Genomic DNA, 10,190 nt, shown 5'->3' with positions numbered 1-10,190 from the left:
TCGGATTGCAGGTAGTTCAAAGCAAGTGGCCGCTTTCTTCAACGAAGTCATTTTAAATTAAGTCCATAAAGTGAATATAAATGTTTTATTTCATTGTGACAGGCTGTCAGTAAACTTAAGGAGTAAATTTGATGGCGGATTTTTTGTTGTTGTTGTTCTTGTATATTTTTTGGCATCTCCTCACAGAAGCATAAAAAATTCTCTTTGTACTGGCCCCATACAGCCTTTTTCCAAGGGAAATCTAACATCTAGAGGCACACAGGATTTTCAGCCCTAGCAAAACAACTCCAGCATTCTCACCGTACATCAAAGAGAGACAGCCTGGTTCTCATGGCCAGGACGGTTAGTCACAATATTACAAAAAGTAACGATTAAGTGCTACACAGTAGATGGAGGCCCTGGAAATTCATCACCCAACAAACAAAACACTTTTAATTGTCAGACTTTTCTCTATGCTTCCTAAATAGGAGTTAGTCCTGGAGAGCTGTGGTCTGGAGAGAGGAGTAGACAGAGATGGGCAGGGTTTAAGAATCACAGTGGCTTATGCCTGTAAGCCCAGTAGTTTGGGAGGCCAAGGTGGGAGGATTGCTTGAGCTCAGGAGTTCAAGGCCAGCCTGGGCAACATAGGGAGACCCCTGTCTCTATAAAAAAAAAAGAAAAAAATTTAGCCAGGCCTGGTAGCACATGCCTGTAGTCCCAGCTAGTCCAGAGGGTGAGGTGGGAGGATTGCTTGAGCCCTGGAGGTTGAGGCTAGCTATAGTGAGCTGTTACGGAGTTACTGCTCTCTAGTCTGGGAGACAGAGTGAGATCCCATTTCAAAAGAAAAAGAAGGTGTTTTACAGAGGTTCCTCACTTTCTTTTAGAGAAACACTGATGTTTCAGAAGTTGTTCAGAAAACATTTCAGGGAGGAGACAACAGGAAACGCCCAGGTATACTGTAAGAGAGGCTTCCCACTGACACTTACATGGCACTACGTGACCAGGCTCTGTGGCCTGATTCCATGTCCAGCAAGGCTGGGTACTGACTCATCCCTGCCATGGATGTATACCTTGAAGAGATGCCATCAGAAATCTGGCCACCTTTTTTAAACGAGATACCACTTGGCTTGGATTATAACCCACAGAACAGGCTTCAGGGCTAGTGCCCTCAAAGCCAGTCTCTCAGAGCCCCAAGGTGCTCCTCCGTCCCCAGCGCCCCTCCCATCTGCTCCCACTTAGCACCTCAGTTGCCTCTGCCAACTGTCCATGCCTTCTTCAAATGTTCTCCGTCCTTGGCATCTACAACCTGGTACCTGTCTTGGTGCCTCTGTGAACACAGACACAGCTGAACAGCATCATATTCATGCCCTAGGCTCCCCTTGATGCCAGACTCCCGGATTCCATCTCTGCCTCTCTAATCAGAGAGGCTCTCTCCTGCCTCTGCTTAGCCTTCTCCTCATCCTCAGGTGACACCAGCCCCCTTACCTTCCATTGTTTGCATGTCTGCTCTCCCATTGATCACAACGGCCTTGAAGGTGCAAGCTCAATCTGTTTCTCACAGGCCCAGTGTGCTGGAGTAGAGTTAACCCATATGTGTTTGTGGATTCTCCATTTGCTTTTTTTGCCATATTTTATCATCTAACACCTTGTTTTCAAAACATGTTTTCAGCCAACATCTTTTCTTCTGTTAGTACTGCCTTGCCCTCCCCCACCTCCCCATGTGAACTTGGATTTGCTTTTATGTTCTAATGAGGTGCAAATGAATCCATTTTATAGATTAAATTCCAGCTAATTTGACCTCTGGGTCAGTTTCCCGCAAAACAATGTTGGTTTGTACAAATCGTAAAATGGACCTTCACTGGAAAGGGCCTGGAATAAAAAGAGTTATTCAAAGTTTCCACAAATCACACAGCCTCTGGTGTGGTCTCGCTTTGTCATCACCCCCCACCCTATTACCGGAGAACTGAAAGTCCATAAATGGAGTGAGGCATGGAGAACAGGCAATTTTGTTACTTTCCTGGAACAGCATCTTTTTAGGTGTATCATGGACTGCTTTGTGATACTTAAGCAGTTGTTCATGTTTCAGTTTGTGGGTAGATGAATTTATTGCATATTGCACAGATGAGAAAGAAAGTATTGTTACGGGCATTTTCTCCCTAAAAGCTATGAGATCAATTGGCCCCTAGAACCCTGCAGGGGCTCCTAGGGTGCCTCCCTAACGACTCTCGGACAAGGAGAGCTTAGGGCTCCCCCGGGCTTAGGCGCTCAGGGGTTTTGTGTGGACCCAACCCATGGTCAATAATCTGATTCTATGATACGCTAATTAAATGGAAGCACCAATGCCTACCTGGGCCAGAAATAACAAGGCTCAGCATTTTGCATCTTCGTGGTCATGAAAAAAGGGCAACATCCCACAGTGATCGCAGTTTCCTGTTTCTTCACCCCGTCACTCTCCCGCTCCACTGATGCATGTTTACCTTCCTCTCCCATGATCATCTCCCATGGTCCCTGGGGTGGGGCAATGTGAAACGGAGGGCTCTTGGGGGAATCAATTGCCAGCCCCTGTTTTCCAGCCTCTGTGAAACTCCTCAGCACCACCAGCACATGAACAAATGAACCTCCTTTACTATTCTCAGATGGACACGTGTTACCTGCAAGGCAGAGACCCTGCCATGCGAGCATACCAGCATTGTAGCTTGCCACAGGGGCCAGGAGATGTGTTGAAATGGACCTTCCTGATTTCGGGACTGCAATCTGAGATCATGCTTTACGTCCATAGCCATTGTCATTTTCAGAGAAACAGATATTATCCTGGCAAAAGGTTCTCAGTCACAGTTGGATGTAAATTTCCCCCAAATGTCCATATCCTTTGAATGATGGCACCACTAATGTTGACTTTAAAAAAAAGGTTCCAAATGGAATGCTCCCAGATTAAAATATAGTATCTATATTTATTCACATGATAGTTTATCTCAAATAAAATCTCCAAGCTACATTTTAGGAAGCAGATTCAGTGGCAGGCCACAAAATTTATCTCTGGAGAGAAAGACATGAAAATACATATAAAAGTCGTTGCCATCAGCACAAAAGAGGGAGGGAATTTATAGAACTGCAGCCTTCATCAGATTTGAAATCTGGGCTCCTCCAGGCATCCTGAATGGCTCTTTTACCAGGAGGCTGTGTTCGATGGAAAGAAAAATGGACCCGAGTTAACACTCCTTGAATATCAACCGTGCTCACGTGTGCCAAGAGCTTGGCCCCACACGTCATCAACTGTTAAGTAATGCAGGAACAGTTAGGAAATTAAAGCATAAAAACCTGGAAGGAAAACCACAACACCACCTTTAGCCATGGCAGAAAGCAGCAGCAGTCACTGAATATTTGCTGTGTGTTGGGCTGTGTGCAAAACATGATCCCCATTTTTCAGAGAAGGAAGCTGAGGCACAGAAAGGTTGAGAAACTTGACTAAGGTCACACAGCTCATGGCAAACTCAGGGTGCAAATGCAGGGACTGGCTGCAGGGCCGCAGCTCTTATCATTCTGCCCGGATGCCCAGCATATCTGCCACTGGTGAATAATACTCCCCTCCTCTCACACTTGACAGCAGTTTGCATCTGCAAGACCCAGGTCTGGTGTCATCTCTCCTTCTGAAGTCCTTAATCTGTCTGCAAATCATCTTTTAAATGTTCTGTAACTCCTAAGACAGCGGGGAGAACGGCACTCTTCTGTAAAGAATTTGATGAAGAAATAAGGACTCTTTTCCCCCAAAAAGTGCACATACCAGCTGGCCTTGCAATCCTGTCTGCAGAACTACACAAACCCCCTAAAGCTAGTCTCTGAGCTGCCAGCTAATAACTACCTTAAAGGTCCCCTTTTGAGATCTTGCTCATAAAGACACTAAGCATTGGTTGGTTTGATTTAGCTTGCTTTGTGCTAATTAATCTCAAATTACTCAGATCTACCATAGAGAAATTCTATTGATTGCTACTAGATTTGTTTTGTTTTCACCTTGATTCACATTCTAAACTGAATCAAGTTCTGTAGAAAAAACACCCATCAAATGCATCTCCTCAAGGAGTAGAATACCACTATTATAGCCTTAAGATTCCACCTACAATTTTTACCCCCCAGGAGCTTACTCGACTCAAGAAGGGAGCATTAACTAATTGGATAATTACCATGTTAATGAAGGAGGCTGGAATTCACGCAGCCAATGAGAGGCTTCATCTTGGCCGAAATTTCCCCTGGACCTAAGCTGGAGGCAGGATCCCTGGCACCTGCAGGGATCTCCTAAAATCTGAAGGAATGAGGTGCTTAATTCATCTCTTGATCTGTTGCTTAAATCGCCATCTGGAGAAATCACCCTCCTGGCTGTATTACATCCAAATTAAATATATTTGCTTATAAGCCCAGAAGATGAGAGCAATCTCAGTGCCATCCGCATTACAAAGGGAATAAGATATGTTGCAGGGTCTCTGCAGTTGTAGGAATGGCCATGTGAGTGCTAAATCGCCTCTAATACACTACTAATAATTTAAGGAACACATTTCTGTTTGGCTTTTGTTCTAGCAGCTGATTTTTTTCCTCTCTTTTTAATCTATTTTTTTTTCATCGTGGTGTGATCACTGTCTCTGTGCTAATTTTGTAGTGAGATGCTGCAGACTTGTGGCCTGTACCTGAATGGATGGGGAGGGAGAGTGAAGGAGGCTGCTGGCTTTTCTTAGGTGTTCTTGCTCACAGCCTGGACAGCAGAGATGGAGCTGAGCACCTCCAGGGCAGGCCTCCATCAGCTGGGGAAAAGCTTCCGAGTATCATAGCCGAAATTCAGCTCTACCTTTCCTAATCTCAAAGCAGGAATGAACGGCAGCTGGATTTCAGCTTTTCATCTCTCTGGTGTAAGTCCACAGAGCTACTTCAAAAGGCTGTGAGTGGAAGGGAGGCCTGTGAGTCCACGGAAGCTTTAAAATATTTTAGACTTTGAATTGTGTGTTTTTACTTCTACATTGTGACTCAATAACCGTGCCCCCCGCCCCCCCGCCACTCGCTGCCCGCCCCTTTCCAACAAATGCCACCAATCAAGCCATTTCTTTCTCAAGGGGAACTGAGTGATTTGCAGGGTTTGGGGAAGGTTCCCTGTCCCTAAAGCATCATTCCGTCCCGCTCTGGTAAAATTCATAACTAGCATGATTTGGGGGCTTAGCCTAGTGGGAGACTTTGAGAAGGAAATCAACGTCTTCAAGGGGAAGCAGGTGGAAACACCTTGAGATAGATATCTCCCCAGTCACGCCAGGCTGGGCAGGGGGAGGCAGAAACAGAAAACAGAATGAGTGTTCTGGGCATCCTGCAGTGTGGGGGTCTGTAGTGCCAGCACCAAAGGGGCAACTGAGCTCAGGGCAGAGACAGGAGAACAGCATCACTTATTACTGATCATGTTACTTCGAAAATTATTTTAGAAGTTAGTGTTGTTCTTATTATTAGCAATACGGAAGGCACTTAAGGACAAAATTTACTCAGCAACTTTTAGCAAAAATTTATTAAACACCACAATGTACCAAGCAATGAACAGAATGAACAAGAATCCCTGCCTTTATGGAGCTTGCAATCTCATGGAGATAAGTAACAGCCACCACGTGGCACTGAGAACATGCCAGCTACTGTACTAAGCACGTTTTACACATTAATTCATGAATCCTTCACATAACACTGTGAGCTAGACTTTGCTATTATCCTCGTTTGGCAAATGAGGAACCAACTGAGAGTAGTGAGGTTAAGCCTCTTGCCCCAACTCACCCAAGTGGTAGACCTGGGGCTTGAACCCAAGCCTCGTGGCTGTGCTACACCATAACATTTTCTGATGTCACAATCGGCCAAATTTGCAAATTTGAATACCATATATACCACCTTAAAACCTACTGGGATGTGGTATAAATAGAACCCACTCCCAACAATGGAAAATCACATGAGGGAAGTGGAGAGGGAGGGTCTACACAGAGAGAACTTCAGAGTGGCAGTAACCATCTAGCTGTTCCGGTAAAATATGACCCAGGCAAAGACTGACACCTCTGAGCTCCAGTTTCCATATATTTTCTTCACGAAGAGAAAAGTCCCATTGCAGCCATTTGACAGCACCATTATGACATTCTATAGACAATAAATATGAAGATGCTTTGTAAACTGAACCAATGCAAATAATTAGTAGAATCTGAAACAGACTTACTTTTGCTTTCGTTTGTTTGAGCACACAAGTGCCGTATACATTCCACAAGCCTCACATTCACCCTGTGCTGACTCTTCGCATTCATTTCCACAACTGGGGAACTAAGGTTCAGGGAGATAAACAACCTGCTCAGTGTTGGACAGTGGGAATTATCCTATTGCCTCATTTTTATACATTTCCCAAATCGATGATGAATACGTACATTTAATATATACTTCACTAAAGTAAAAAACCTACTCTTTGTTGAGCCACTCTGTATACCAAGCATAGTGAAGTATCTTTGTGTATCTCATTTAATCCTTGCAACAGCTTTCTCAAGTAATTCTACTACTTTACCATTTGATATAAAAAAGTGAAGTTTAAAGAGGATGAATGATCAATCAGTATAAGTCATCTCAGTCAGCGAGTAGTAAAAAGAGCCATCTAATCTTTACACATCTGACTCTAGAACTCTAGTCTTCCCTACTGTATACATATCTTTCATGTGTGCTCAAAGGAAAGCAAGAGTAAGTCTGCTTCAGATTCTGCTAAGTCTTTGTGTTAGTTCCGTTTACAAAGCATTTTCATGTTTATTGTTTATAGAATGTCATAATGGCACTGTCAAATGGCTGCAATAGGACTTTTTCTTTGTAAACAAAATATATGGAAACTGGAGCTCAGAGGTGTAAATTCTTGCATGGGTCATATTTTGTATATTAATGTCATATTTTTTGCATTAATGCCACATTGTAGGATTGGAAATAGGGCAATAAAACTAGGATTCTAATCAGATCTTTCTCTCTCCAAAGTCATCATTTGATACCACAATGGATTCAGACTTTTGAGCTGAAAGTTTTTGTTTTGTTTTCAATGGTCTAAAAATATTTTTCCCCCGTCTTCTGGTCTTCATTTTTTTCTGAGATAAAATCATCAGTTTTCTGAATTGTAATTCCTTGTATGTAGCATGTTAATTTCTCTGGCTCCTTCTATGTTTTTCTCTTTGACTTTGGTTTTTGGCAGTTTAATTATGATGTGTCCATATGTTGCCTTCTTTGTATTTATCCTAATGGGTTAGCAGATGTTCCAGTTACTATTACTGCATAATAAACCATCTCTAAATTTAGTGGCTTAAACAACAGCAACCACTTTCTGATCTCTCACTGTCTTTGGCTCAGGACTCAGGATGGGCAACAGCTCATCTCTGCTTGGTAAGATCTACAGCTTCAACTGAGGACTTTAAACCTGAGGGTAACTCAAGAGCAGGAGCAGGAAACATCAGCAGCCATCCTCACTCCTGCATGTCTGGCCATTGGTGCTGCCTGTCAGGTGGGACAGCAGTGGAGCTATCAGCAAGAACACCCCCAGGGCCTTCTCATGTGGCCACTGCCACCTCATCGTAGGATGCAGCCTGTGCTCTAAGAGGGAGCACCCCAAGCTCTACCACCTTTTATGACTCATCTCAGAAGTCACAAAGGGTTCCTTTCCTAAATTCCTAGCTCCTACAAAACTCAAGGGGAAGGAATAGAGACCACTGGGTGTCTGCCATGGTGGTCTCTAAAGGAGGAAATAGAGGAAGTAGTTAAGTTGAAATCCAGCAAACATTCTACATTAGGGGTGAACTAGGGCAAGGAACAAGGTGACCCCACATTCCAAGCTAGTGGTTAAATGGAGGTTATAATAATTCATCAAAGAGAGGTTAGCACAGAAAGATCTAGAATAACACCCGGTCAGCCATGGCAGACTGCATTTTCCAAATGTGTCCACAATGATATCTGCCACAACACATGTTCTTTGAGAACCCTGTTACTTTCTACCCTTCAGTACAGGCAGGATCGAGGTCATTTTTAACCACAGGTTATGCTGGAGTGGTGCAGTGTTACTCTTGAAACCTGGTGCTACAAGGCAACATGGTTCTTCCTTGCTGGCGAGACATTTGTTCTCTGACATCTTAGGTGCTGTGCACAGAGCTCGACTATCCTGAAACCACCATGATTCGACCTCATGTCAGTCCTTTGGCTGCCAGCCCAGTTCAACTCCAAGCTGATGACCAGTGTCGACTGCCAGTCATTCTGAACATTTGACCAGTTGAGCTTTCAAATGATGGCAGTCCTGGCTGACATTTTGTGTGAACAACATGAGAGACTGGCTGGTTGAGCCCTTCCCAAATTTCTGACCCACTACATTGTGAGAAAAATAATCTTAAGCCTCTCAGTTTAGGGACAATTTGTTACTCAGCAATAGAAATGAAAATATGATCTCAGTAGGACCATGTGACTTGCAGCAACCAGGGTGACAATGGTCGTCCCTGCAGATACCCGAGGAGGGGACGCATGAAGGTTCCCTAGGTGCCCTGTAAATCTACAGCTTCCTGCTTTCCCTGCCACAAACACATAACACACTGTACCTCTACACCTAATCTTTTGGTTTGGAAAGGAACGGAAGGTGATAGAAATCTGAAAGTTGCGACTGAGGTTTACCATCCTAAACACATTATTTCAGGAGACTAACTCCAAGATGATTGGCATGAACTAGAATTTTTCTCCCCTTTCTTATAAAGCAAATGGGACAGCTCAGGAGGAAGATTGGAGCAGTTATATACAAAAAATTAACACACAAATGAAGCAACCACATGGCCTCTGTGTATATGGAGAAAAGTGTGAGCAAATGTGGGGCCCTAATACAGAATGTCAGCCAGGAAGACGCGGAAGGCAGATCTCCCTAGAACAGTGGTACAAGACATTGTTGGTCATCTTAACAGATGTGCACTGACTGATATCCTTCAGAATAGGAAGGAAATGTGAGATCTTAAGAAGGAATTCTAGGGGAGGTCTCAGCTTTACCCCCTGTGACTTGCACTTGGTCAGTATACAACTTACTCTTCCCACCAGAGTGATAGAAAGAAAAACAGAAACTGAGTTCTGTATGTTGAGGAATATCATCTTGGCCTTTAAATTATGTTAAAATTATAGCAACATGAGTCTTCCTGAAACTTTATTACTGTATTTTCTAAAACATGATTCCTTCTGGTCCAGGTACTCACCATCATTCTGAAGGAGCTTCTCACCTCAAGGTGGAGCTCCCCAAATACATGTTGGATTTGTAGTTAAAAATCCACCTGCAGCAGATAGGCGTGAGGTGGGTGGCAGAAGGGGAGGGGCAGCGCCGGAGGTTGGGTGCGCAGCCTTGGGCTGGAAATGAGCAATCAATATGCTAAGTACATGTAAGCCCCATGCAAATCAGCACCTAACCTTTTTGAAGGAAATGTCTGCACCCTTTGCACAAAGGGTTGAGTAGGGACCACAGTTGGGGTTTTCCTGCACCTGTAGGCTGTAAGCTGGAGAGTAAAGGCAAGAAGGCTAATTTTTTTTAAGATTTTAAAACAAACAGAACATATTCTCTCTTTGGATCTGAGCAACCAGGAAGCTTCACACACATACGTGCGCACACACATACACACCTGCTTTCTATCTAACTAGTAATTGTGAAAATAATAAGACCCCCAGTGAGGGTGGGGGGGTGGAGGAGTTGGTAAGTGTCAGTCACATTTGTAAAAAAGCGGCTGTCATTTTTGCTTGCCTATGGGTTTTCAATACGTACACAGTGCCTATTCAGCTGCCACGTTCACCAATTGGACATTGTTGGGGAAATTATAGGACTCGTTTAGATTTGCGATCTGTGACAGCCGACACTGTGCAGAAAGAAGAGGAGAAGGTCAGACCCCGGGAGAGAAGAAAAACAGATATTTGGGGAATAGATGAATCAGGATAGGCTTCATCTTCTAAGGCTTTATACCAAAAACAGTTACAGGGCATAAAAGAAAGTAGCTTCCTCCCCAGATCTTTGCAGCAGGTCAGGAGACAGAATGTGCTAAAGCAAACTTGGTTTTGCTGTCACACGGTCAAGGCTGCTGGCGCGAGGAGGAGGGGAGTTCAAGCTGCAAGAGTCAAGGTGGGAGGGGAGACTTTGTTTTTTTCCCTCACTATCTTCAGTTGATTTTGGGAGGATTGTGTTAAAT

The 10,190-nt window shown here is 43.9% G+C and overlaps 2 long non-coding RNA genes across 2 annotated transcripts; one reads left to right on the top strand and one right to left on the bottom strand.

Moving 5' to 3' along the window:
- Positions 1–2,903: 2,903 nt before the first annotated feature.
- On the bottom strand, positions 2,904–4,914 carry LOC129529022 (uncharacterized). The gene is made up of 2 exons (XR_010132292.1): positions 4,158–4,914; positions 2,904–3,704 (listed from the first exon to the last, which is right to left on the bottom strand). It is a non-coding gene; the product is annotated as an uncharacterized lncRNA (long non-coding RNA).
- Positions 4,915–5,085: 171 nt separating this feature from the next.
- On the top strand, positions 5,086–8,449 carry LOC109024320 (uncharacterized). The gene is made up of 2 exons (XR_002003797.1): positions 5,086–5,144; positions 8,128–8,449. It is a non-coding gene; the product is annotated as an uncharacterized lncRNA (long non-coding RNA).
- Positions 8,450–10,190: the final 1,741 nt, after the last annotated feature.

Source organism: Gorilla gorilla, chromosome 21, assembly GCF_029281585.2.
Source record: "Gorilla gorilla gorilla isolate KB3781 chromosome 21, NHGRI_mGorGor1-v2.1_pri, whole genome shotgun sequence".
In the NCBI taxonomy this organism is placed as follows: domain Eukaryota; kingdom Metazoa; phylum Chordata; class Mammalia; order Primates; family Hominidae; genus Gorilla; species Gorilla gorilla.
This window is presented reverse-complemented; position numbering and strand designations above follow the sequence as displayed.